At 38.4% G+C, this 27,225-nt stretch overlaps 1 long non-coding RNA gene across 1 annotated transcript in view; it reads right to left on the bottom strand.

Moving 5' to 3' along the window:
- LOC140848907 (uncharacterized) overlaps positions 1–27,225 on the bottom strand; it is a 314,939-nt gene that overhangs the window by 9,651 nt on the left and 278,063 nt on the right. Inside the window, exon 5 of the long non-coding RNA XR_012130196.1 lies at positions 18,137–18,222. This is a non-coding gene — a long non-coding RNA (uncharacterized lncRNA). The remainder of the gene's footprint in view (positions 1–18,136; positions 18,223–27,225) is intronic.

Below are 27,225 nucleotides of genomic sequence, written 5' to 3'. Positions count from 1 at the left end.
GGGAGTGTCCTATGAAAGAGGAGAAGCAGGATTGGGTGGACGAAGATGTCAAATCACCATACATGCCTGCAAGTTTCCGCCAACCCCACACTCTCTGGAGCTGAAAAGGCAGTATTATTTAGAATTAAACCCAAATAAAAGATAATAATGTGAGTAAGAGTTATAACATGCATACCAGATAACAATGACCTCAGATAAAGCTTTATCTGATCGTTCGAAGGATGTCACCAACAGCCCCATTCTTTCTGTCTGCCTTCCATACATTTGGCTCCACATTCAGACTCCTATCAGTGGTACCCTTGGTTCCATACTTAGATGACAGAAAACAAAGGCCTCACATTCTTCCACCAACAACTCCACTGAAAAAGAGATCAAAAAGCCAGAATCTCCTGTGATAAACAAAAGCCTTCTCTAAAAAAAAAAAATTAAGTTGAGCAAAAGTCAAGCAAAGCACATGCAACGGGGGAACTTTAGGGACTAAGGCAATATAAGGGGTACTTTTTGGAGTGTGGGGCCATTTGATGGCCATTCCAGTATCATCACAAGTAGCTGACCCTGCTTACTCATACACAATCTGTTTTTACTTTCCCCATGAGTAAACATATCCTCATCCTTTCAAATTAAAAACCACAAGAAATGTCAAAAAATGAAAAACATTTTTAAATTAAACCCTATTAAAGAAATGCTAGTTCAAAGACATAAAAAAAAAGACATAATTGGGCTCTCTGAAACCTGGCAGCTCCAAAACGCCAACAAGTTTTTCTCTTCGCAAGTCTGTTCTCAGCCATTCCAAGAAAGGAACAGAGAAGAACAGAACTATATCATTTTGATGACAACCCACTTCTAATCCACAGGATCATATGCCTTTGCACCCTGTTCAAAGGAAACTTGGCCTAGAAAAGAATTAGTTTCATAACAAACCAGCTACTCTGAGAATAGAGGTGAGAAGAGATCGGGTGGAAGAATCTGAGACGTGTTGGAGAGTTGGGGAGTTTTAATTGCTGGTTTGTATGCAGCTTCATGATTGTGCACCATGACCAAAGGGACTTGGCTTCTGGTTTCTCAGTCACGCTCTTAATGCAGGAGTAGGAAATAAAATCTGGTAGGTGTTTGGTCCTTCTTGGGGTATCAAGAAAAAAAAAGGAGATTTTTTTTGAGTCACTGAGGCAAATACAATCATTTCAAGAAAAACAGATTACTAAGAAAAGTCAGCAACTGGAGCAGCATCTTTGTTATCTTCATCTAACATTTACTAAGTGCATCATTTGCAAGATAGGCCAAAGCCCCTCTTTTTACCAAGTTTTGAACCTAGCACTCAAATGCCTCGGTGTATTGGCAAATGAAGTTTAGAGAGAGAAAAGACAAAGGAAGGCTATAAAATTGAGAGTTACTATGAAGCAAAAACAACACAAAACACATTTTCATATGAATAAAACTTCTACCTAAGGCATGATCAGAATAATATATGTATGACAGCTGATTATAAGGAGATCTAAAGATTATGACTTAGGAACTAAGGAACTTAAGCCAAATATCTAAAAACATTAAGAGGAAAAACATGTTCAATGGCCAAAGAGATAATCTAGCCAATTCCCTTTCTCATGAATGTGTTTCAATGGCATTAATTCCTTAAGCCTCTTCTTTTATTTCTCCTTCTCCTTCCACTTTCTCTTAGTAGTTACCATTTCAGGCAAGCTTCACACTCAAGGAGTTAACGGCTGTTAATGAAGCAAACAGTAGTAATGAAACTCAAGCTGGAATAAAAAAACTGTTTTAACTGTCTAAGTTCCAATAGACCTTCTTATAGATTATAAGCATAAAGGTGAAATTGAAATGTGCATGATGTTTACTTTTTCCTGGTACTTTAATGCCATGAAGTAAGCAAAAAAAAAAAAAAAAAAAAAACATGAAAAATCAGTTGCATTCAACCAACCCTTTCCACTCCCTCATCACTCTGTCACCCAACAGGCCACTAAATATACCAGAGAATGATCTTGGGAAACAGAAGACATGCTCCTTGGTTCTCTTGATTTCCTCTCATTTCTGTGAATTTAATTTTCTGTGTGAACATGTGTCTGAGCTGGGGCAGACAGATTGGTGCAGGGTTTCTTAAAAACAATTTTTTGCTCCATCAGACACAATATATTCTGCTGAAAGAGAAGAGAGCATATACCCCAAGGAAAAAAAGTTTCCCCAAAAGTTTGTTCCCTCAAAACTTTACAATGGAGGAAGGCATCCCTCTTGGGTGATTTAATTTAATTGTTATGTTTTTTAACTTGGTTCCAGGGAAAATTAAGCAACCATCAGCCGTACTTCATAGACAAATACCACTTTTTGGTAGACAGAACACAAAACTAGGAATCGAAAAACCAAAAAAAGAATCCTGGCACAGCTCTGGGTGATTTCATCTCCACATGCCTAAATTTCCTGTTTGCAAAAATGAGATAGAGCTTCCCACTCATCACTTCTTTCTTGGAGATGCTGTGAGGACTAATAGTCTTCACTCTGATTTTTCTTCCAAGAAGGAGAGATTTTTAATGGTGCAAAAGACACACCTTGATAAATATAAGTAGAGCAATAGAGATTTGATTCTGTGGATTCATTCAATGATTACAAGGGTAAAGCATGTTCTGTGATCTTGAGATGCCCATATCTCAAAGGGGCATCAGACACTGAAATAGATAACTGAATATCTATACACAGGGGACAGACCAAACTGAACTGAGTCTTAAGAGGTAAGAAACCCTAGAGGTTAAATTCACAGACTCCAGATCCAGATTCTGAAACCAGACTTTGAGCTGAGTAAACTTAGGCAAGTGACTTAACTTCCCAGTGCCCTAGTTTCCTTATCTGTAAGAAAGAGATAATAATAGTACCTCCCTCATAGGGATAATATATGTAGTGTTTAGAACAGTCAATGCTGGCCTATACTAAGTGATATTGTGATTTTTGTTGTTAGGATGAGTACAGTTATCCAGGCAATGAAAGGTAGGAGGGGCTGTCCAAGCAGAAGGAGCAGCATGAACTGCAAAGGCCAGAACCAGCGTAATTGGCTTGTTGGAACTGTAAGAAATGTTCCATTCCTAAAGAACAAAAGATCAGGCAGATAAGGCCAGTGTGGGAAGTTCAGGCAGGTCTTAGCTATGTTTGAACTTTATTTTATAGGCAATGGAAAGTCACTAAATCATTTTAGATAAAGAAGTAATATGATCAGATTTGTGACTTGGTAAATAATTATATAAAGATGGTAACAGAAAATAGTAGGTTGTTTGCAAAATAGCTACAATTACCTCTCTGCTTATATCCACTCCTCTTTATAAAATGTCTTTGGAGGTGTTCTCATAAAAGGTGGAATGTATATTTCCCTACCTATTTAATATAGGTTGACTTTGGACTTGCTGAATAAAATGCAGCCAAGGTATAACGTACTAATGCCAAGCCTAAACTTCAAGAGGTCCTACATTCTTCTGTTTATTCTCATGGAACACTGCCTCCACTGTGTGAACAAGCCCACACTAAGCTGCTGGAGGATTAAAGGACAGACACATGGAACAGGGACAGCTGAAATCACGCTAGACTAACCAATTCCCAGCTGACTGACCTGATAGTGGGCCCCAGAGCCAACTGCCTAGCTGAACCCAGCCTAAACTGCAGACCTACAGCATCATGAACTAAATATGGAACTGTCTTAATCCGTTAAGTTTTTGGAGAGGGTCATTATGCAGCAATAGCTAAATGACACACACAGTACAGAACTTTTTAAATGACTAAATTCAAATATTAGGCTTAAAATTATTAATACATACATGCACATGCTGATGAAAACATGACAAGTGTGATAATGGCAACACGTTTTTATTGGTAGGGAGTTGTACATTTTACAGTGAGCTTTCAGGTGAATTATCTCACTATTATTAAAAACAACACAAAGTAATCCTAGACAGGTATTATCATTCTATGTCTTTGAGAGGTTCTATGACATCATAATCACGCAATGGGATGTAGAACTGGACTATGGGACTTCTGATATGTGGTAGAGTTTTTAACCACATCACTCTGCTCCCCCACAAAAAAATGAACAAAGATGTCATTAATTTTATTCATGCATTTATTTAACAAATACTTTAGAGTTTCCTATGTTTGCGGCACTGTGCTGAGTAGCGGGTGAAAGAATCTGTCATAACCCTGCCTTTGTGGAGTGTCAGCAAGGGGCACAGGCAGGTAAACAGAAAAGTGAGTGTTATGGCAGCAGAAGCACAGGATGTTCTTAGAACCTAGGGAATCAGCAGCCGCTTTCCAGAAGAAGCAACATGTACACTGAAATCCAGAGAAGGCGTGGGTGTTGGCCAAAGAGAGAAGGTGAAGTGATCCAAGCAAAGAGGAATGAAGAGGAACAGCATAAGCAAAATCATGAAGGTGCTCATGGCACATTCTTGGATCTGAAAGTAACTGTTTGAGTTTATAAGTTACTCATACATAGTATGAGTCTGGAGAAGGAAGCTGGAGGCAACAGAAATTTGACCTTTACAGGATTCATGGAATTTGGCCACTACCTTGAAGGCAATTGGAAATCAATGAAAATATACTAAGCAGGTTCTTGATGTGGTCAGCTTTGCATTTTAGAATGGTAGCTCTGGATAGAATGTAGGCACAGAACTGAGAGAGGTGGGGAGTGAACAGAAGCTGGGAGACAATTTAGGAAGCTGCGGCAGTAATTCCAGTAAAGAATGATGGTGTCCTTGGACAGCGTAGGTGGTGATGGAAGATGAAGAACAATGGAAGAAGTGACATATATTTAGGAGATAGATGCAAGAGTCTTTGGTGTCTCACTCATTGGTGAGAGGAATGCCTACCCCTGCTTGCTGCCTGGGGCAAGTTAGTTCCCAATGGTGGCGGTCATCGGCTCCCTGAGATGGGGACCCTGGAGAGGGACCAGTTAGGAGGGGGAAATATTTATTCCAGTTTTAGGCATATCATGATGTCCCTGGAGGATGTCCAAAAGGAGATATCCAGGAGGCAGTTGAGGAAAACAGGGATATGAAGAAGGGTGAATTCAGTCTCTGTGCTCTCTTAAAGATACTTTTTGTGGATACTTTGGCACAACTACTATCAGCTGCAGCTGGAAAAACAGTTTAACAGCAATGGTATGAAGTAGGATGTGCTTTTTGTCTTGGTCCACAGGGGTAAGCATTCTAATAGCAGCTCCTAGAGGGTTTATGCCCTTGGAATCAGGGTTGGGTGTCGGCAGTGAGTGACAGCAAGCAAGCCATCCTTAACCTTGTAATTTGGCAAATGCATGGGAGTGGGTGGTGCACAAAGAGCTGCAGCTTAATGTTCTGTCTCCAAAAGAAGGCAGCAATCTTAGGTTACCCCTCCTCTCTCTACCATATTAGTTGGGATAATATACAATCTTCACTAACTTATTTCATAGTGAAAACATGTCTGTGATACCAACAAAAGAGACATTACTATTCCCCACCTCACAGGAGAAAATACTAGCTTGCTAAGTCCCATAATTAGAAGTGGCAGAGATAGGATAGTAGAATTCCAGGTGTCTTTTCTAAATCCAACACTTTTTTCATTAAGAAGGGAAAAAGAATCAGCAGCACATAACACATGCACCAAAGAAAATTAGAAAGAAAAATTAAGATAACTTTGTAACCTCCAGTCTGGGAGACATGAGTATTGGTGATGTCTCCAACCAAAATTGAAAACTTGAGGATGTCAAAAGTTTGACTTCAGTTCTGAACTGAAATTTCAAGGCAAAGAGTAGCCAGGCAAAGTCTCTAACTAGAACAGCTCTTGTCTCTTTGAAGCTGTAAATCAAGGCCCATCCTGTGGATAAGCAGGACGGTAGCTGAAGCTTTTCAAGAAATCACCTCTTTAAATACTCTCATATACAGAGGACAGTTTGTAATGGACCACAGCATATAATAAAGGCAAATCAGGTTAATAGAATTAAGAAAATAAAATAAGGATATTACTTAAGAAAGTTAACCCTGGTTCTAAATAGAGTTCCTAAGCATGACTTAGAATACATTTAATTGTATTTCCAGATTAACCACAGGAAAAGGGGAATATTTCCACTTACTTACCTAGAAGTATATATGTCTTAACTGATAAATGTATTTAGATGAAAGGAGCCAAAAGAGGTTATTATTTATTAGAAAACAACATAACTAGAGCATCTCAGGCTATATTTTTTCTTACTACCTTTCTGACATTTCTTTGAAGGTCGTGGAGATGACCAAGTGCAAAGAGGTTCGGAGTATTTGGGGTTATTTATGCAACTTCTTAGGGACATACAATTTAAGCATGACCAGTCTGATCACTTTGGACAGAGCCCTGGCTAAGTGGTAGGGATTAATCTGCCAGGAGACAGTCTTCGATAAATTATTTGGTTGAATTTTTTTTTCCTTTTCCTAATTTAAAACATTTTCCTCCAATAAATAATCGAGTTGTACACTGGAAAATGAAAATGACTGACCTCCTCAGAAAGTAAAAGAAAGTCTGAAAATGGAAACTGGAGAGTTTTCCCTTCTAGTGTCCACTGAATGAGAAAATGTACTTATTTATTTGAAATACCAGAAAATGGGCTCCCATGTAATGAAATATTTATTGAAATTGCTACTTTGGCCCTCCACAGTTGCTGATAGTGTTTAACAAGAGTCAGGTAAGGAAGCCAGACTGAAGGTATGTCTATTTATTTATTTATGGTTCAAGCTTCTCTGACTCTAAGGCTTACATTGGGAAATCATACAGCCAGAGCCATACACGACTGACAATAATAGTTATTTTCCATTTTCATTGAATCGTTGGCTACAGCTCAGGAAAATCAATTTTAAAGGATTTCCATATTTACTTGGTTCAGTATTTAACCCTTCACTCTGTTGTTAGGATATATTTATGTTAGTTTTAACTAAAGCTCACAATGTTGAGTGAGTACTTATTCAACATTTTTTCCAGAAGTCTTTCATCAATACTTCATTCTCTTTTTGTTGTCTAGTTTTTGTTTGTATAGTTGTCTGTTTCTCTAGCTTTTATATACTTTGAAAATCAGTTTTATTACACCAGCTCCAGCTAAGGCCATTTTCCATTCCTTCTAATTTTGATCAAGATATATCTACCCAAATTAGGACCATGCCTGTTCTAATTGTAACAATGATCCTGCAAAAGCAATTTCAAAACAATTCTTAAAATAAAACATCTGTATGAGCTATGCTCAGAAAGAATGAGAAGTGTCTGGCAATCTAAAATCTCAAATATACCAAATAAAGACATTCTGGGGGGGAAAGGGGCAAGGGGCATCTCTGTTCTTCAGAGAACACTGGATGATACTGGGGCTATGTGAATTTTCATAAAGTTCATCATGATTTATTGAGAGAGCTTGAGAAACTCACTAACCGGAGGGTGAAAGAAATAGTCTCCAGCATGACTTAAAAAGCATTCCAACATGTTTACTTCAGCTATTTCTGGATTTTAGAAAGCTAATAAATTAATAGAAAGATAGAACTTTACAGTTTAAAGTACCCTTAGAGACCATCTAATCAAAGCTCCTCAATTTATGAATAAGTAAATGGATCCAGAGCATTAAAGAACTGAACAAAGGCACATAGATAGCAGCAGAGCAGGAACTAGAATCCAGGTCTCTTGACTCCTACTTCATTGTTTTTTAACAATACCAAATAATTACATAATAACTACCTGTTCTCTCTCTCTCTCTCTCTCTCTCTCTCTCTCTCTCTCTCTCTCTCTCTCTCTCTCTTACACATGCATGCTAGGAAAACCAACTATATACAAGAGTTGAATGAAGTTTTCAAAGATCACACATGATTTGAGCAAGTTAACTCATGACCTCCGTATGTGTTCCAAACAGTGCAGTGGAGCCGTGGGACACTGCCCAGACCCACCCTCCGAGATGGTCCCTGGTTTCCCCAGCTCCTGGGGGTGCTGGCAATCAACACTCTCAATGGAATCTCTCTTCTGGCTTAAGAGGGCCCACGGTCAGACCCCTGCATTGAGGGACTGAGCGATACCAGGTCTAAAAGCCCAGCTCCCCTACCACAATTAGGGAGCCTTCCCAGCAGAAGGGTTTCTTCTGGGCTCAGCTTAGGCTTTTGTGGCCACTGTATTGCAGTTCAACTTCTCTTCATACCCAGTCCTGCTTCTTCATCTCCTCTCCACACACATACACACAGGTGCTTATCCTGACGGCTCTACTCCCCCAAATCCTGCCTGCCTGCAAACTTTCATCTAAGAGTTGGCCTCCCAGAGAACCTGACCAGAGACAGACGAGGCTGTGGTGAAGAGGGTGAGCTCTATGACCCAACGGCCTGGGTTTGAATCCTGGTCCCACCACTTTCGATCTGTGTTCCCTTGGGTAAGTTACTCTTTAAATCTGTTTGTGACCATATTTTTAAAATAAGAATAATATTAGAACCTAGCACACAGGGTGCATATATACTATATGATATAATCTTGTTGAAGTCGTATTGTAGTGCTTGGCACAGACTAATTGGCAGTATCAGTCGGGATGCTAAAGGAAACAGATGGCACATTCAAAATAAAGGACTATTTACAGGGTTGTGGGCAGAGCTGAAAGAACCAATAAGGAATGGTGAGGCATCCAGGGACTAGCAACAGTTGGAAGCCAGTATCAGCCCTGGGCCTGACAGGACAAGTAGTCAAAACAGTGTTACAGATGTACAGCCTTATGCATACAGCCTGGAGATGGCTGGAGCTAAGAAAGGGGCAACCTCTGACAGACGCAAAGCAGGAGAGGAGCCCGACCCTGCCAGACCATGACAAGGGCATTACAGAATGAGGATAATTACAGGGGGGTTCTCTCCCCTCGCATCTTCTGGTTTCCTGCTGGTCCACCACTGGTCAAGGCAGAAGATAAGAGATGCCAGGAGACTTGAAATGCAGAGACCAGATCTCCCCCATCCCTCCACCCCAACCCCTATGCCCACCCGAAAGAACAGGGCAGGACAAAGAAAGGCAGAAATGGATCTGTCAGTTTGTCAGCTGACAACAACTAGCCTGGTAGTCCTCAAATATTAGCTATTACTCCAATTTCTGCAGTTCCTGGTGTATCTTGTGTTTGGAGTCTTGCTGTTTATAGAAACTCAAGCTAATCTGAAATTTGATTATAAAACAGAATTGGATATTTTTTTTGAATCAACATCCAACCAGTTCAACCAGCCCATCAGCACAATATCTGGCACATAGTAAGTGCTCAATAAATGTTAATTGAAAACTTGACAAATTGATTTAAAATAAATGAAATAACATTTTTTTAATAGGAAAAGTAAAGAAAACCCTTGGGGAGATATGCTTTGCCTTCAAGATTCTCAACATACTTTCAAGTTACTGAAGAGTTTTAGAATTGTCAAGGGTTATATTCACTGAGTTCCTTAAAAGAAAGTTATCAAACAAATGCAAGTTTGTATTGTTTTTATATCTCACCAAGAGAATGAAAGTTTGCAGGAATAAAATGATACAAACAAGATAGAAAACAATAATCCCCCCAAAAAATTATTTTGTTAAAGATAATAAATTTCACTGATGGGAGAGTCCTTTTTCACCTGGGTTGAGATCTTCCAAGGATATTTCAAGGGACAAAGAAGAGAACTGCCCTTTGTCCCATATATGAAGAAGAAGGAGGTACTGGGGCTAGTTGTGTAACTCTAGAAATGCCACCTAGCTTTCTGAGTTTTAACTTTTTCCTCTGCAAGCCAGAACAAAAACAAAATATATTAAATATTTTATTTAATTATTTTGTTTAAAAAATTAAAAATAAAGAATTTCTACCTCAAAGGACAAAATGATATAACTTAGGTCATTTCAAGTAAACAGAACTGGTGGTGTGGTTTCCTATCCCAAAACAGGTATGCTTGTGTGAGTATATACAACCAAGGGACCTACCTGTCTACCGACAAGGACACTCAGATTTGCCACTGAAAAGTGATTTGCCCCACCTGCACAGGGACAATAAAAAGTTACATAGAGTTTGCAACAACATGGATGGAGCTAGAGGGTATTATGTTCAGTGAAATAAGCCAGGCAGAGAAAGACAAGTATCAAATGATTTCACTTATCTGTGGAGTATAAGAACAAAGAAAAAAATGAAGGAACAAAACAGCAGCAGACTCACAGAACCCAAGAATGAACTAACAGTTACCAAAGGGAAAGGGACTGGGAAGGATGGGTGTGAAGGGAGGGATAAGGGGGAAAAGGAGGCATTCCGATTAGCACACATAATGTAGGGAGGGGAGCACAGGGGAGGCAGTATAGCACAGAGAAGACAAGTAATGATTCTATAGCATCTTACTACACTGATGAACAGTGACTGTAATGGGGTATGTGGAGGGGACTTGATAATGGGGGGAGTCTAGTAACCATAATGGTGTTCAAGGAGTTGTACATTAATGATATCGAAAAAAAAAAAGTTACATAGAGGCCAGAGAATCCAATCTCCTGATGCCAGACTCTGAACTTTAGAACCCAAAGTATGGAGCCAGGCCTTCTCCAAGGCATTCAACTAGAAGTTCTCAACCTGGGATCTGGGCAGGCTCTGAATCTCCCTGATAAAAGTGTGAAAAACTTGTACTGTTCAGGGGAGATAGTTAACTGACTGCATGAGATCCTCAGAGAAATGCATGACCCAGATAAAGATTAGGATCCCCTGCTCTAAGAAGCACACATAAACAACCTCCCTATCACACCCCAGCTACTATCCCCTCCTCACCAGGCTATGAAGGCAGCTAGCACCCCCAGTTAGCCTGTACTCCATATTCCCTTCACAAGGGTAAAGAATGGAGTTTTTATGAGTGAATATTGTGGCTTTCCTTCCTGAAGCTTGAAGATCAATTTATATTATTCAGCTTTCATTATATGTAGTCAGTTCTCACAGTCCAATGTCCCTTTTTATTATTATTTTAGATTTTGCTGAGGCAAACCTTTTGATTGCCATAAGGTTTGCCTGCAAGGTTTCGCCAGTGGAAGTTTTTAGACACAGGTTAATATTTATGAAAACCTCAATTCTATGAATTAAGTGCAGTATTTTCATGTTTTGAAAACATAAAATGTTTCCTTAATAAATTAATTTTAAGATTTGTAAAATAATCTAGCCTGGTTTCCTAATTCAAGTATAGTTTAACAGCAAGTTTTCATGATCTTAAAAAAATATTTCATTTAGAATTTGAATTCTTGGTTTGGGATTTCTTAGGTAGAGAGAGGGGTCATTTATCTATTTAATTTGAGTAGTCTGATGATGATAAAGTGATTTAATCATCTAGCCAGCACTGACATGGCAACGTCTATGTACCAGTCACTCTTCCAAAGACTTTATAGCTATTAAGTTTACTTAATCTTCATAACAATCCTACTTGTAGGTAATATCATCCCCATTTTATAGATGAGAAAACTGAAGTACAACGATAGTGGTTAAGCCAACACACCCAAGTCACACAGCTTGTAAGTGGCAGAGTGAGGTTTCAAACTTAGGCAGAAACAATAATAGCAGCCACAATAAAATAAAGAGCACCTGATAGTTAGTGAATACATACTCTGGGCCAGGCATTGGGCTAGCTGTTTTCCCTGTATTATCTCACTTAATCCTTACTACAACAATGTACTGAAGGTAAAGCCCAGTTCCAAATGAGCAAATAAGCCCAGAGATGTTAAATAATTTGCCCAAGACCACACAGATAGTAAGGGGCAGAGGCAAGACTCAATCCAAGTCTGCTGACTCCACAGCCTGGGCTCTTAATTACAATATTATAAAGAGCTCAAAAAACAGAGAGTGCCAGGCTTGGTCAAATAGAACAGTAATGAAAATTTGGTAAGAGAATAAATATCCCCTCAATCTGTAAACTTCTCTTCACTTTTTGAGCTAACTGTAAAGGTCAATGATGTCTGACTCTTGGGCTTGCACCCTGGTTGCAGGCAACCCTCTCTTCCCACACATTCTCCCAAGTAAGCTATTGACTTCTAGCTGCCATTGTGGAAGCAACTTCTGGCCTTTCTCCACCGAACTTTAGAAAGAATGTTTGGAGGAATCCAATGTGCCATACTCAGATATCTTGTCCTTGGGCTGTGCGAATCAGGGGCAAAAAGAAGTCACAGACACAACCTCCAGCTAATTTGCAGCAGCCAGCATCCTCTGCTCCCACCTATAGATCCTCTGCATGTCTTCCCTGCTAGAGACTGTTGTTAATCTGGTCTCCTGGCCCTGGAGGATGAGAATCTGGGCCAAAGTATGTGACAGCAGAAGAGCAAAATTCAGCAATGCAAACAATGAAAATGCATCTCAAAGGCTTTTTTTGCCTTACAGAGCTACTTCACATAGGTATTGTTTCATTTGGATCCTTCCTATAGGGATTATTAGAAACTGAAACTTGTTCAAAATAATATTCGGTAGTTTTGAGTTTTTGTATTTACCTCTGGCTTGTTATTATGTATTGCATTTCCTATAATGGTTTTAAATTTATAGTTGAACTTTTTCCTTTTACTTAGCAAGAGACTAATGCTTTCTCAAAACATATTTAATGCTACCAGGATTTTTATAAGACAAAACTATTACCATCTTGTCGCAAATACCGACAGTTTTGCTCTCTCTTTAGATGGAACCACAGGCTTGGTGTAAATATGGTTACAGGACTAAGCACCTGAGGTCATGACCTTCTCCAACATACATATACTGAATGTTTGTGTGCCCCCAGAGCACACATGTTAGAGCCCTAACCTCTAACGTGATGGGGGCTTTGGGAGGTAATTAGTTTTAGATGAGGTCATGAGGATAGGGCCCTCATGACTGGATTAGTGCCTTATAAAAAGAGACACCAAAGAACTTGCAAAGACTCTCTCCACTTCCAAACAAAGAAGAGGTCATGTGAGCACAAAGCAAAATGGCAGACTTGCACAAGCCAGGAAGGGAGCTCTCACCAGACCCCAACTAGGCTGGCAACTTAATCATAGACTTTAGCTTCCAGAACTGTGAAAAAATCAATCTCTGATGTTTAAACCACCAGTCTGGTATTTTGCTATTGTAGCCCAAGCTAAGAGAGATTTATATACATAAATGTACAATGATATATATACATACAGACACACAATATTTATAGATGATAGATATTGATACTGTCTTGCCAATGAGTTTCAGCCCTGGGCAAGTTCTCTATGGATTCAGTGTGACCAAATAAATTGACAGCAAAACGTTCTTGGGGTGAAAGGGTTATACCCAACTTTATTTCCAGGTGGCAGGTCAGTCACTAGAATCCCATCCACTCAGCAAGTCTGCATGCAGCAAGCTGGTCTCTGCCTCTGGGCCTCTCTGCCTGCACAGTCATCCCGCACAGCTGCCCTCTGGGCCTCTGTTCTCGGCACTGCCACCATGCCAGCCTCTGCTCTGCTCTCCTGCAACCTTGCAGCCCTGCCACAGTGTCGTGACCAGAGCACTGGGCAGAGCTCTTTATAGAGTCAATAGCCATGTATTGCCCACAGATGTGCAGTGAGCTAGTCAACCAGGGCCAGGTGAGAATCCTGGCTACAGGAGCTCTCATTTTATCTACAATACACATACATCAGAAAGTGAAAAAAAGACTTGCTTTTGCATAAATAGTAAATAAATACATGAAAGATCCAGAATGAGAATCTAACACCTAAAGATATCTTAGCAACAGAAATTTTTTTAAATAAGAAATTTTCCCAAGAACAGGTTGGTAGTCAGGCTCCAAAATAAGACAGAAAGTCTAATTGAAGCAACCTCAGAAATAAGCTGGACACAGATGATAGAAAAGGAAACTGTCCAAGGAGCCACTGATAGTGCCCACAGAGGGTGGCACAGGTGTAGAGGGGAAGAGAATCCCTTTGCTTTAAAGTCTCTGCTCTGAAGTTATATAAGATAATGCAAAACTATCAGGAGGCAGGCAGTTTATGGAAAGGAGTTCACATCTTTGGTTGAAGAGGAAGGAGTTCCAAGTTTGCTTTTGACAACTTGGCCTTTATTGCCCTTATTATGTGGCTGCTCTGCCACTGGAGTGCATGACTGGTGTGAGAACACAACCAAAAGCCCTGGGCTCCGACAAGTTTGGTCTCCATCTGTTGAGCCCCCTGGTGAGTAAAATGGCTCAGCTGAGAGAGAATGCTACCTTCTGGAACAATTATCAATGTTAGAAAAGATGGAGAACAAGCCTCCATAAGCAGTTCCAAGAGAAATATTTCTACAGAGCCATAGAAAATAATGGCAGGGAAATTTGCCAAGCACAAAACAGACATTTCATTCGATAATTTTGGTGCTTCAATGCTTAAATAGTGATATTTTTAAAAGAATGTTTGTGAATAAAATGAGAGTTCCTGTGGTCAGGATTCTCACCTGGCCCTGGTTGACTAGCTCACTGCACACCTGTGGGCAATGTATGGCTGTTGACTCTATAAAGAGCTCCGCCCAGTGCTCTGGGCACGACATGGTGGCACGGCTGCAAGGCTGTAGAAGAGCAGAGGCTGGAGTGGTGGCAGCACTGAGGACAGAGGCCCAGAGGACAGCTTTGTGGGGACGACTGTGCAGAGCGGCCCACGGGACTGCTGTGTGGGATGGCTGTGCAGACAGAGGGGCCCAGAGGCAGAGACCGGCTTGCTGCATGCAGACTTGGCTCTGAGTGAACGGGATTTTAGTGACTGACCTGCCACCTGGAAATAAAGTTGGGTATAACCCTTTCACTGTGAGAACGTTTTGCTGTCAATTTCTTTGGCCACATTGAATCCATAGTGAACTTGCCCGGGGCTGAAACCCATTGGCAAGACAGTGTTGTTAACATCTTCCAAAGCCTTCTACAAAATTACTCAGAGATACTTTGAACTTTCTGTATTAGCCCAGGTGTGAGCAATAAAAGTGATGATCCAAGCAAGGAGAGGTTTGAAAGGAAATCCAGGGTGCATGAACAAACTCAGCCAACTTTAACAGGGGCAGGTACAATTCCAATCTTAAAATTCATGGTGGATTTCCTACACTTTATCTTCGAGAGCTTTTTTTTATATTTTACCTTAAAGTTTAATAACAAAAATATCAATTCTGTTTCTGTCTGAGAACTCAAATTTCCAAGACAAATGTAGCCTACTGAATCCAACAAAGATGAAGAAACTCATAGAATTGCTGGTCTTCATGGTTGCTACGTGGGACTGATCGGTTTGGCTGAGAGGTCAGCCTGACTGCAGAAGATGACTTCAGATTTTCTGGGGAATGAGTCATTGGCACTAAGTGACTCAAACACTGAGTGAAACTGAAATCTCAGACCAACATTTCCCTAATTATTTTGCTGTTATATTTGATAAGTCCTCAGCATTTAGCATATCAGATGTTTCTGGCTAACAAATTAGAAGTAGAGTCCTACCTACATGATCTCAGTGGATGATTTGTTAAGTTCCCATATTTGTTGGTATTTTCTTTTGAGTTAAAATAGTGCAAAAAATAAGTGGCATTTCTGAACTTTAAAAATTGGAAGTTGGCTTGTATCATGATTTGGGAGCTATTTAATCCAAGAAAGACCCACCCTCCTGAAAGGACTTTTTATTAATTTGGAAGGAGAATGATAAACCAGGACCAAAATGAAAGAAGTGTTCAGTAACACTTATCTAGTGCTTCCTATGTAGCAGACATTGTTCTGTTTTACACAACAGATACATAATCCCTTACTCATAATTCTAAAATCCAAAAACCTTTGAAAACCAGATTTTTTATAACTCAATTGGCAGCAAAACTTAACCAAGCTCATTTGGCAGCAAAATCTGATCTGATTTTTAGCTGCAAAAGGTGTTAATGTTCGATTACTAATTGGTACCCCAGATTCTATTGGGAGTATTATGCAATATATGGTATATTATATAACATATAAGCATAAATATAAATTGGATCTGAGGGTACATGATCAAATGACTATTATCCATGAGGTTGAGAATTAAGATGTCAGATAACAGATTAAGGATCAATCCAAAAGGATTTAGTAGGTGACAGCAAAGGTAAACCCTAACAAAATGATTTTTCCACATTTAGTTACTAAACAATTATTAAGGACCTTTTATGTGCCCAGAAGGATCAAGGAGGAATCTAAGCCTCAAGAGTGCAAGGAGAATGTTTTGTTTTCTTCATTAATGTTTTTCTTTTTAACAGAAGTAGAATTCAAGCAATGTACATGAAGGGTCTTAAACTTGTGTACGAAATGCCAATTGTACACAAGAGGCCTAGCTTAGCAGCAGGTACAAAAAAGGACTTAAAGATTGCAGTTAACAAGGTCTACGAGTCAACAAGTCAGGATGACTATCAGGAAAAGCTAATTGAATCTTGGGTGGCATTAGTTAAAGCAAAGTATTAAAACAAGATGAATGATACTCCTATCATAAACTTCACTGGTCAGATCAGCTTGGAATGATTTTTGAACTTCCAGCCATACTGTAAGAGGGATATATATCCACTAAAGTATGTACAGAAGAGGGGTAAAGCAGTAAAGACACTAAATACTATGTCCTGTTAAGCAACAGTTGAAAAGTCTGGGAATCTAACCTGGAGAATAAAAGGGTATAAAGGTGTACAGACACACACTTCAAATAATTCAAGAAATGTTTACGGGGGGGTCAACCACTCAAGGGAGATACTGCCTCTACGACAGCCCTGTGTCCCAGATTCCCAAGCGATGGCCATGCTTTGTAACCCACAACAACCTTCCAGGTGGGAGTGACAAGACTAGTCACAGGCATACAACTGTGGTTCAAAGGCGGCCAGTCCCTAAGCCAGCCCTCTGCACGAGCACCTGGGTAAAAAGGTAAGATGGACCTGACTGTCCATAAATGGGAGTTTGCTTTGGAAAACACAGAAAGACTGAACCAGCTAGTAAAAGAGGCAGAAACTAAAAGGAAGCCAACAGAGAGAGTTGGCCCACACCAAGCTAAGATCACTGTAAACTAAAATGATGACAGAGCAAAACACTTCGTAACGGGAGAAAGTTCAGCAGCAGAGAAAAGAATCAGAGCAAACTTCAGAGGGCAGCCAAGGTGCTAAGAAGGAGAAAAACAAGACAGCAAGAGAGAGAGAAAATTAGATCCTGGAGAGCTTGTTGGGTTCCTCCTAGCTTCTCCCTCTCTTTTTGCCATTCCATATGAATCCTTATAATAAGCCCCCTTTTTCTTAAGGTAACATTTATAAGTTTCTGCCTTTGCAAAGAGAATAACTAAACACAAAAACAAACTGTCCTGAAAAAAATTAATTAAATGAGTTTTCTAGTATTGAGAGATAAACACCAATTGACAGAAGCTTTAGAGAGACTGGTTTATTTCTACTAGTCCATAAATGTGAGCAGCTGCTTCAAGAAACAGCTTTGTCTTCTGCAGAGAAGTCCGAGCACAAGCTGCCAGCCACATGGAGGGACCCAAGCCCTGGACATGGTAACTGACTGAACAACCTTGAAGCCCTCCTAGTTCTGAGACTATGTCCTCTGATTCTAGGTGGGAAAACTCTCTCTTGAGGTAATAGAGATAGATGGCTTCCATAATCTAAGAAAAGCTCGGTCTGCTAAAATAGGATTTTGCCTTTTGTTTATCAGTGAGAATATTTTTCCATCCCGTGCTTTGCCGTCTTGAGCTTCTTTTCTTTCCAATAGGAACTGACAAGCCCAACTACAATTTTAAGTTCAGTTAATAACGTCTTAAGTGTTTGGCCTTTGAGAAAAGAAACAGGTCATTTTGGCGCTAATTTTTTTTCCATTAGTTTTTAAATTCACGTGTATTTTTCAGTAAATTTAGTTCATATGATTTTGATTTATTTACACTTAGCTCCCTAAAATGTGTGGTTAGCAATCTGATGACTATGCACCTTCTAATTAGTCTGTCTCAGAACCAGAGAGTCATATGTTGCCAACACGACCAAAGTGAAAACCAGCTGACACAAATTTGGATAGAAATTGAAGAAACCATAAAATTCAAGACCATTCTAAACTTGGCGATAGAAGTTCTCTTGTTCCCCAAAGTTACAGACAAAACAAGTTCCAAGTATAAAGTACTTCACAAATTTTTCATGCAAACATGTGGTGCACAGATAAACAGCAGTGGGACACCTGTCTCTCTCATAATCCACTACCATGATTACCTGGTGGCCAATTTGTGATTAAGGGGAGCAGGGAGGGCGGCAGTGGTGCTGCTTCTCATAAAGTTGAGTCTGCGTCCCTCTGGGACCTAGCCAAGAAAGACAACCAGTTGTTTAACAGAGTATAAAACAAACCACTCATGGTAGATACAGTGCAATGTTCCTTGTTCATAAAATTGGGTAACGTCAAATGTGGGAGGGAACTTAGAAATCATCTTGGCCAATCCTTCGCTTTACTAATGTATTTTAAATGGTTGTTTTGACATTCTGTGTACATAACCTTTAAAATTCAAATGACACTGGTCCAGGCATGAGTTTATTATAAAACTCCAGGCACATACGGAGTAGAGAGAAAATTTTCCAGGGAAACCTAAAGAGTTTAATGAGTTCTTTTTTTTTTTCCCCATTTGTGCTTGAGACCCACAATGTGAAAAATAACTTTACCCCTGTATATGTGTTAGAAAGAGTGACAACACTACCAGAGTATATAAAATATATTTTTATATACAATTTATATTGATAAAAAATCTAAACCTGTTTCAATATATCTGTATATGCCAATTTTCTTCAAGCCAACATTTCATAAATCACATTCAAAACAAATACCAAAAATACATGACTTACATAATCAAACTTATGTATTAAATTTACACATGGGCATAATCTTTCCAATAAAGATATATATTCATGGCAGGATCTATGTATTCAGCAATGGTTAGGAAAAAAATTTCTTAGCCAAGTCTTTTTCTGAATGAGTTCACTGGTTAAAATTTGAGGTCACCAACCTTGGTCACCTTGGGTACCCTACAAGTTCGAGACATGGGTCTCATAAGGAATTTCTGTTTGCTGATCTTCCTCTCTCCCAGAAATCTCTGATTATCCTACATCATTTACGAGCTTTAGTCTTTGCTCATTGGGTTGCTTCTAACTTCTGAGGTAAAGATGGCCCATCAGACTTGGACAGCCATTAACCTGACCACCCATCCCTCAAAGAATGTCTTTCATTATTATATCACTCATCATCCTGAGAAATCCGGTTGATCTTCACCACATAACAAAGAGGAAGCACAATCTCAAAAGATTCAATGGGGGGCTCTCTTGTCCCCTCCTGGTGTGAGCCAGGTTGCTCTGTCCTCTCACTTTCTCTCTCAATAAAGCCTCTGCCTTGCTCTCCCCCCACAAAAAAAGATACAATGGTTCTTGAGAACTCTTCTTTCTTTTCTGTGATTTAAAAATATATTTCCTATTTTATATTCCTTCCTTAAGAAAATGCTCATTCTCCCCAAACTACTGGTCCTTCCCGTCATCTACCAAAACTGTACCACTTCAGGACCCTGCTCAAGCCTCACCTACTCCAGGATCCCTTCCCTGATCCTCCAGTCCCCTGTGCTTTGCCCCTATTTGAAACTCTGATGTGCATACTCTGTATCACCCAGTTTAGTCCCACGCTGTAGGTAAGCTTACATTTACTTGAATTATTTGATGCATAAGTTGTATCTTCCTATCTAAGTTAGAGGCTCCTATTCAGAGAGAATTATGGTTTACACTATTTTCACATTCCTACAATGATCAGTAGATTGCAGAACCCAAAGTAAGTGGCAAATACATATGAATTAATAGTTTGGTAAGTATTGCAGCTCATTTCTACTTCATGAATGATAATAAAGACCTAGTTTTGCAACTAGGTAGAGCAGAGTCATTTTGTCTAAAACTAGCATTTATAAAATATTATAAATAAACTTGACAATAAAAAGCATCCTTCTAGGAATACATTAGTTTAGCTAACAAGCATATAGGATGCAGATCCTACTTTTCAGGAGCTCACATTCTCATCAGAGAGTTGCTGTCAATAAATTAAGTTGGTAATGTGAAAAATGTTTCCAAAGAGGCAAAGTCTGCCATGTGAATGCTAGAGAGAAAGGAGCAACTCCAGGAAGTTTCTAATTACACTCTACAATCTAATTATAAATGTTCCACAAAACTTTCTGCAAATTCTGAATTAAATTTTTTTTTCCATTTGTCCTTACTATAAAACCAGAGTGCTCTAAAACAATAAGATTTATCAATGTACTGAAGTTCATAGCAAAATAGGCAGTGGAAACAAGAAATAACTTACAAACAGAAAATCATAGTGTAAATTGTATTTGAATAATGTAAATATGGAAAAAAATATATATGATGTGAAGTCATGTTAATGAAAATATAGTTAGCTTTTTGTTCAAAATAAAAACCACACTCACCTGCAGCATCTGTCTGCTTCAATCACATTATTTACTATGGTTTTGCTTTTCGTGCCTATGCAATTCCTTGTACATATGCCTTGGGACTGGCATAGGTTCAGCTGGCTTCTATTCAGGCCTATCTTTTGGTAAAAATGAGTGTAAGATGGAAACACTGTCTTTACTTACTTTGCCATTGTAATGCTACATGACAGTTAAGATCTTCCTGAAGATCAGTATACATGAAATGCATGTCTCAAAACTTTTTGAACTTGTTGTGAATGTTCTTTTTCACATTTCCTTTTCACACTTCAGAATTTTATTATCCTTGTTACCTTTGCATAAAAATATAATAGATTTCATTTTCTTCCAGAAGCAAGTAGAATAGTAATCTGACATAACTTGCTTTGAAACAAGTTTAGCTGACAAGTAGTGGCCAGTACAGGGGAAAGACTTACAGATCTGGAAAAGAACTTTACAAAAGTAACTTCAATGAAGAGAGGCCCAAAGTAGAAGTAGAAACAAGTATGAGATCTAGAGGAGAAAAACGGACATCATCTCTTTTTGAGTTTTCTAAATTATAGTTGATAGCTGAAGCAACATTGTAACACTCCCTGATATGGTTCTCAATGTAGACAGAGGAAATATTTAACACATTTATATTACCAAGGAAAACATGAGTGGCTACTTCATATTAGATAAAGTAGCTTTCAGAACAAAGACAATTATAAGAGACAGTGAGGGACATTACATAATGATAAAAGTAAACATAATAAAAAGCTATAGCAATCCTAAATGTGTATTCACCAAGCAACAGAGCTGCCAAAAATGTGAAGCAAAAAACTGGTGGAACTAAAAGGTGAAATAAACGAATCTACAAATGTAGTTGAATACTGCAAAACCACTCTTGAACAATTGATAAACTAAGGAGGTCAACAGGATATAGAATAATTCAATAATACCACTGACCTCAGGATCTAATTGTCATTTGTTGAACACATCACCCAATACCAGTTGATTATACATTCCTTTCAAGTACCTCTGAATTATATACCAAGATAGACCATCTCCTGGCCTGTGAAACAGACCACAACAAATTGAAAAGAACTGAAGTCATTTAGTGGGTACTCTCTCAACATAATGGATTCAAAATGGAAATCAGTACAGAAAGATAACAGGAAAATCTCCAAGCACTTTGAAACTAAACAGCACACTTCCAAATAATCCATGGGTCAAAGAGGAAGTCTCGAGGGAACTAAAAAATACACTGCAGTGAATGACAATGGAAATACAACATATCAACTTTTGTGGGACACAGCTTAAGCAGTACTGAGAGGGAAATTAATAGCACTAAATTCACATATTAGAAAAAAGTAAAAAGTCTCAAATAGTATTTGAAGCTACCACCTAGAAAAAGAAGACAAAATAAAACAAATCAAGCAGAAGAAAGGAAATATTGAAGATAAGATAAAATGAATGAAATTAAAACCAGAAGAACAATTCTAAACCCCAATAAAACAAAGAGCTGTTTTATAAAAAACATCTATAAACTTGACAACTCTAGCAATACTGACAAAAAAGAAGACATAAATTACCAACATTAGGAACAAAACACAGGATTATCATTGCAGACTCTTGATGACATAGACCAATTCCTCAAAAAACACAAACTACCAGAGCTTATCATATATGAAACAGATAGTTTAAATAATCCTATATTTATGAAGGAAACTAAATTTGTAAATTAAAAACTACCCCCATCCTGCCTGAAATATGAAACCAAAATTAGAAATACAATATTACTTACAATTGCTCACAAAATGAAATATTTAGGCATAAATCTAATAAAATATGTACAGGACTTGTATGCTTAAAGTGACGCAATACTAATCAAAGGAGATCTAAATAAACGGGGACACTAAATAAATGTTCATGGGTTAGAAACAAATCCTGGATTGGAATCGATCCAACCATTGGCTTGGAAAGCCAAAATAAAGATGTCAATTCTCCCCAAACTGATTCCTCTAAAAACGCTAGCAAGATTTTTTGTACATGTAGAAAAGATTGCTCTAAAATGTATATAGAAGGAAAAAGAAATTGGAATAGCTAAGACAACCCTGACAAGAATAAAATGAGCGTTATTACTCTGCCTGATATTAAGTTTTACCACATAGCTGCAGTAACCAGAAGTGTGGTATTGTGTTATTGGTGGAGGGATTAATATGTACACCAGTGGAACAGAAAGAAAACTCAGAAATGGGAAAACCACATATACATGCGCAACTGATTTTTGACAAGGATAAAAAAAAGAAATTCAGTGAGGAAGGGGGTACTTCTTAATCAGTGCTGGAACAATTAGACACCCATAGGCAAAAAAAAAAAGTTCACTGGCATAAATCGGACACCATATAAAAAATTAACTCAAAACGGATAATAGATACATGAAAAACTTTTAGCTAAAGAACTCTGAGAAAAAAAGCACAGGAGGAAATCTTCAGGATCTAGGGCTCAGCAGAGTTCTTAGGTTTGATACTAAAAGCAATGATCCAAAAAAGGACAAACTGGTAAACTACACTTCATCAAAATTAAAAACTTTTGCTCTAAAAGAGATTCTCTTCAGATGATTAAATTATAAAGCTACCAAATAGGAGAAAATATTTGAAAACCACATGTCCAACAAAGAACAGTATCCAGAATACATAAAGAACTCTCGGAGGGGTTGGGGAGGGAGGAGGAGGTGGGGGGAGGGGGATAAAGAGGCACAATAATTCACAATCACAATATAAGTTGATTACAGGGATGGTAGTACAGCATGGAGAATAGAGTTAATGATAGATAGTGACTGCACTAAAGGGGTGAGGATTTAATAATATGGGTAACTGCTGAACCACTGTGTTGTATATTTGAAACCAACATAAGATTGTATATCAATGATACTCTAATTTTTTTAAAAAAAGAACTCTCAAAACTCAATGGTAAAAATCCAAACAATCCAATTAGAAAATCAGTTAAGCATGTATGTGTGGTTTTCCCATTTCTGAATTTTCCTTCTGTTCCACTGGTGTACATATTTATCCCCCCCACCAATGTCACAGTGACACACTTCTTGGTTACTGTAGCTATGTGTAAAACTCAATGTCAGGCAGAGTAATATTTCTCACTTTATTCTTCTTTTGGCAGAAGATATGAAGAGACATTTTAGCAGAGATAATATATAGATGGCAGAAAAGCACATGAAAATATATTCAGCATCACTAGCCATTATGGAAATGTACATTAATACCACAATGAGATGTTACTACACACCTATCTGAATGACTAAGATAAACAATTAGCAGCAATGCCAAATGCTGGCAAGGATGCAGAGAAGCTGAATCACTCGTACATTACTGGTAGGAATGTAAAATAGTACAGTCACTCTAGAAAAGCTTAGCAGCTTCTTAAAAAAACATGCAACTGCCATACTACCCAGCAGTTGCACTCTTGCGCACTCATCCCAAAAACATGACTTATGTTCACACAAATATCTACACATGAATATTTATAGCAACCTTATTATAACAGCTAAAAACTGGAAACAACCCAGACATCCTTCAAAAGGTGAAAGTTTAAATAACCTGTAGCGTATGTGTGCCATGGAATACTACTAAGCAATAAAGAAGGAATGATCTGTTGATACCAGCAATAACTTGAATGACTCTCACTCAAAAAATTACACTGAGTGAAAAAAGCCAAGCCCAAAAGGTTACATACTGTAGGATTCTGTTTATATAACATTCTTGAAATAATACAATTATGTAAATTACAAAAGTATGTAAATGATAAACTTATCTCCACCACCCTATGAAGAAAAGAATGAGGGAGAGGACAGAAGAGAAGTAATCTTGGCTATACAAAGGCAATATGAGAAATACAGGTAGTGGTGGAAATATTCTATATCTTGACTATATCAATGTCAATATCCTGCTTGTGATATTATACTACAGTTATGCAAGATGTTACCACTGAGGAAAATGCACAAAGTACATAGGATTTTTCTGTATTATTTCATACAGGTGCATGTGAATGTACAATTATATCAAAGTAAAATGTTTAATTTTTAAAAGTAGTCTAACATAATGGCTGGCATCTTTTAAAAAATAAAACAGAGAGAAGATATATCAAAAAACCATGAAGAAGAAAACTATGCTTCTTCCTTTTGAAATACCTGCCTAGCAATATAAGAAAAGAATTGGGAGAATTAAAGGACACAATAGACATAAGCAAAAGATGATCTCAATCATTGTATTTTGCTACATATTTAATAAATTTTAAAGATAGGTTAATTTTAGATGGATAGTAAGGGAATAAATCAGTAATACAAATATAAGATTTATATCAGAATATAAATATAAAGCAGTAAATAAAAAGTAAAGAATGTAAGTAATCATTGGTACAGATATTTACATTGAAAATGTGTAGAAATATAAAAAGAATAGATTTTGAATTATATGTAGCCCCAAAATAAAGGTTCACTCAGGATAATCACTGTTTAAGCAGACTTGTGTGTTTTGTTTCCATTAAATTAGGCAGCAATTTAAAATAGGAAAGGTGACAAAATAAAATGAATATAGTCTAATATGCTTTACATTTCATAAATGTCAGAGTTTGCATACTCCTAATAAATACTACCATGTACATCATATACTATGTCTGCACTTACAAGGAATATGGTCTTTCAGTCAAGGTTACATTGCATCAGACCAGTCATTGCAAAATTAGATCATAAAGTGAACAACCTAACTTTGGTCTTGCTGAGCTGATAGATAGAAAACAATAGATGAGAGTCAGATAGATTGAGACACATAAATATATGCATACGTACATGAGAGAGAGAGAGAGAGAGAGTAAAGCTGCACAGTTGGTTTAAATGTTTTGGCTGAATTGCCTTTACCTGGCCACTTTAATTTAAAAGTGAACACACTTAGTAGACAGAAGAATTAGAGGGCAGTAACTAATTGGCTTATTGAGTGAGGATGTAACTAGCCTCATCACTTCAGCCAAAACAGTCACTCTGGTTGTGTTGTGTAGATATGTCTTAATGTTTTTAGAATCATAGATATTATTAATAATTGCATTAATTTGTTAAAATGATAATAAATTCTTCCTTTTTTTACTGGTCTTTAGCAATATTCTTAGGTTTAAGGAACAAATCTAAGAATAACCTATTTTTCTTCCCTGCAGAGTAACTCCTAAACTCCACCATTACATTACTTTCCAACCTCAGCCACCCTTGTTCAGGCTTTCATCACTTGTATTTGAATATTATTACAATCTTTTGCCTGCTCTCTCTGTCTCTAACTGATTTTTCCTCCAATCCATTCCGAGCCCTGCACTTCTTTTCCATTTTTCACTCCCCAACTCAGGACTCCATCATGACTTAATACTGTCAACTCCTCTAGCTCCCCACATTCTATTCCAATCTCCCTATTTATTGAGCCTGGCTTCCTATAATTCACCCACAAATACACTTTACCCCAAGCAAGGAAGTGTCTTTATTTGCCCCTCTGAATTTCCAAATCCCTCATGTCTGAGATTTTCCTTTAATAAAATATTCCTTTACCTACCCCACTGCATTCTCTTCAACCTCCTCTAATCTCCAGGGCCCCACACTTCAAAGCCCAACACCAGTATTCAAGGAAGCATTCTGACTTTCCAGTCTGCAGTCCATAATTATTCCTTCCAAGGTTACACTGAGTTATGCTCAGAATCAGAGCCAACCATTTGGCCCTTAACTGTCCTCAGATTCATTTATTTATTCATCTACTCTACAGAAATACATTGAGCACTTATTTATGTGTTAAGGTACTTTGATTTGATAATTATAGTAATTCTTCTACATCCTTTGGTTTTTATTCTATAATTATATATTTGGCAAACAAAATGGATCATGCCTTATCTTCATTTCCAGACTCCTTCATTCCCAGAAGTATAGTTGGTGTATCATCATCGCCATTAACATCACCAACATCACACATTCATTGAACTGCTTCTACCTATAGTCAGTACCCTCCGTAGTGCTGGAAACTCAAAGATGTAAGACATGGCTCTGCAATCATCACAGTTCAGATGGGGAGGAAGTGCCAAACGGATGGTATGCAGTAGAAGGTTAGAAGAGCTAAGAATAAGGAGCAGGCACTGAGAGAGCATGAGAGAGGCAGCAGGGTCTTAGCACTTCATGCTTTTGTAATGGACCCTGCAGTGCTCTACCCAGATCTTCCCTTCTGGACTGATGCGCCCATTTCAGGGTGTGGGGAATATCATTATCAACTATATGCTTCACTGAGGAGCACCTTCTGTGAAAGAGAAATGCCCTGTCCCGGGTTACAGGGGTAACCCACAGCCAGTGACTGGGTGATTTAGGAAAACAAAGGCTCAGGCTGCTTGTCCTTGATTTGAGTCAACTCTGAAGGACCTCCCAGCCTCAGGGTCCTTGTAACACTTGGCCACAGCCTCGTTTGTAACCACCATTCAGCTGCTCCCTCTACCCAGTGCCGCCTCGCCTACTCTTTAGAGGTGTACTTCCCAATATGTTCTCCAAGAAAGTTTTGGCATGCAACCCCCATTTCACAGTCTGGTTGCAGGGAACCCAGCCCCTGTTCATACAGTTGAAATAAGAGTGTAATTACTTACATTGTTCTTAGCTGAAATAGAATTCTGGTTCAGAACACTACCAAACTCATGCCCTATCTCATCTTTACATCTCCAAAATTCCTGGAGTAGGCAGGAATTTTTACCTCCATATCTCCAAAAGACACTGAAGAGTAGACAGATAAAATATCAAGATCTATCACCTAGAAAATACTGGATCCAGGACTCAAACCCCTTCTCAGT

Source organism: Manis javanica, chromosome 1 (genome assembly GCF_040802235.1).
Source record: "Manis javanica isolate MJ-LG chromosome 1, MJ_LKY, whole genome shotgun sequence".
Lineage (NCBI taxonomy): Eukaryota > Metazoa > Chordata > Mammalia > Pholidota > Manidae > Manis > Manis javanica.
The sequence above is the reverse complement of the archived record's forward strand: the minus strand, read 5'-3'. Positions and strand labels throughout refer to the sequence as shown.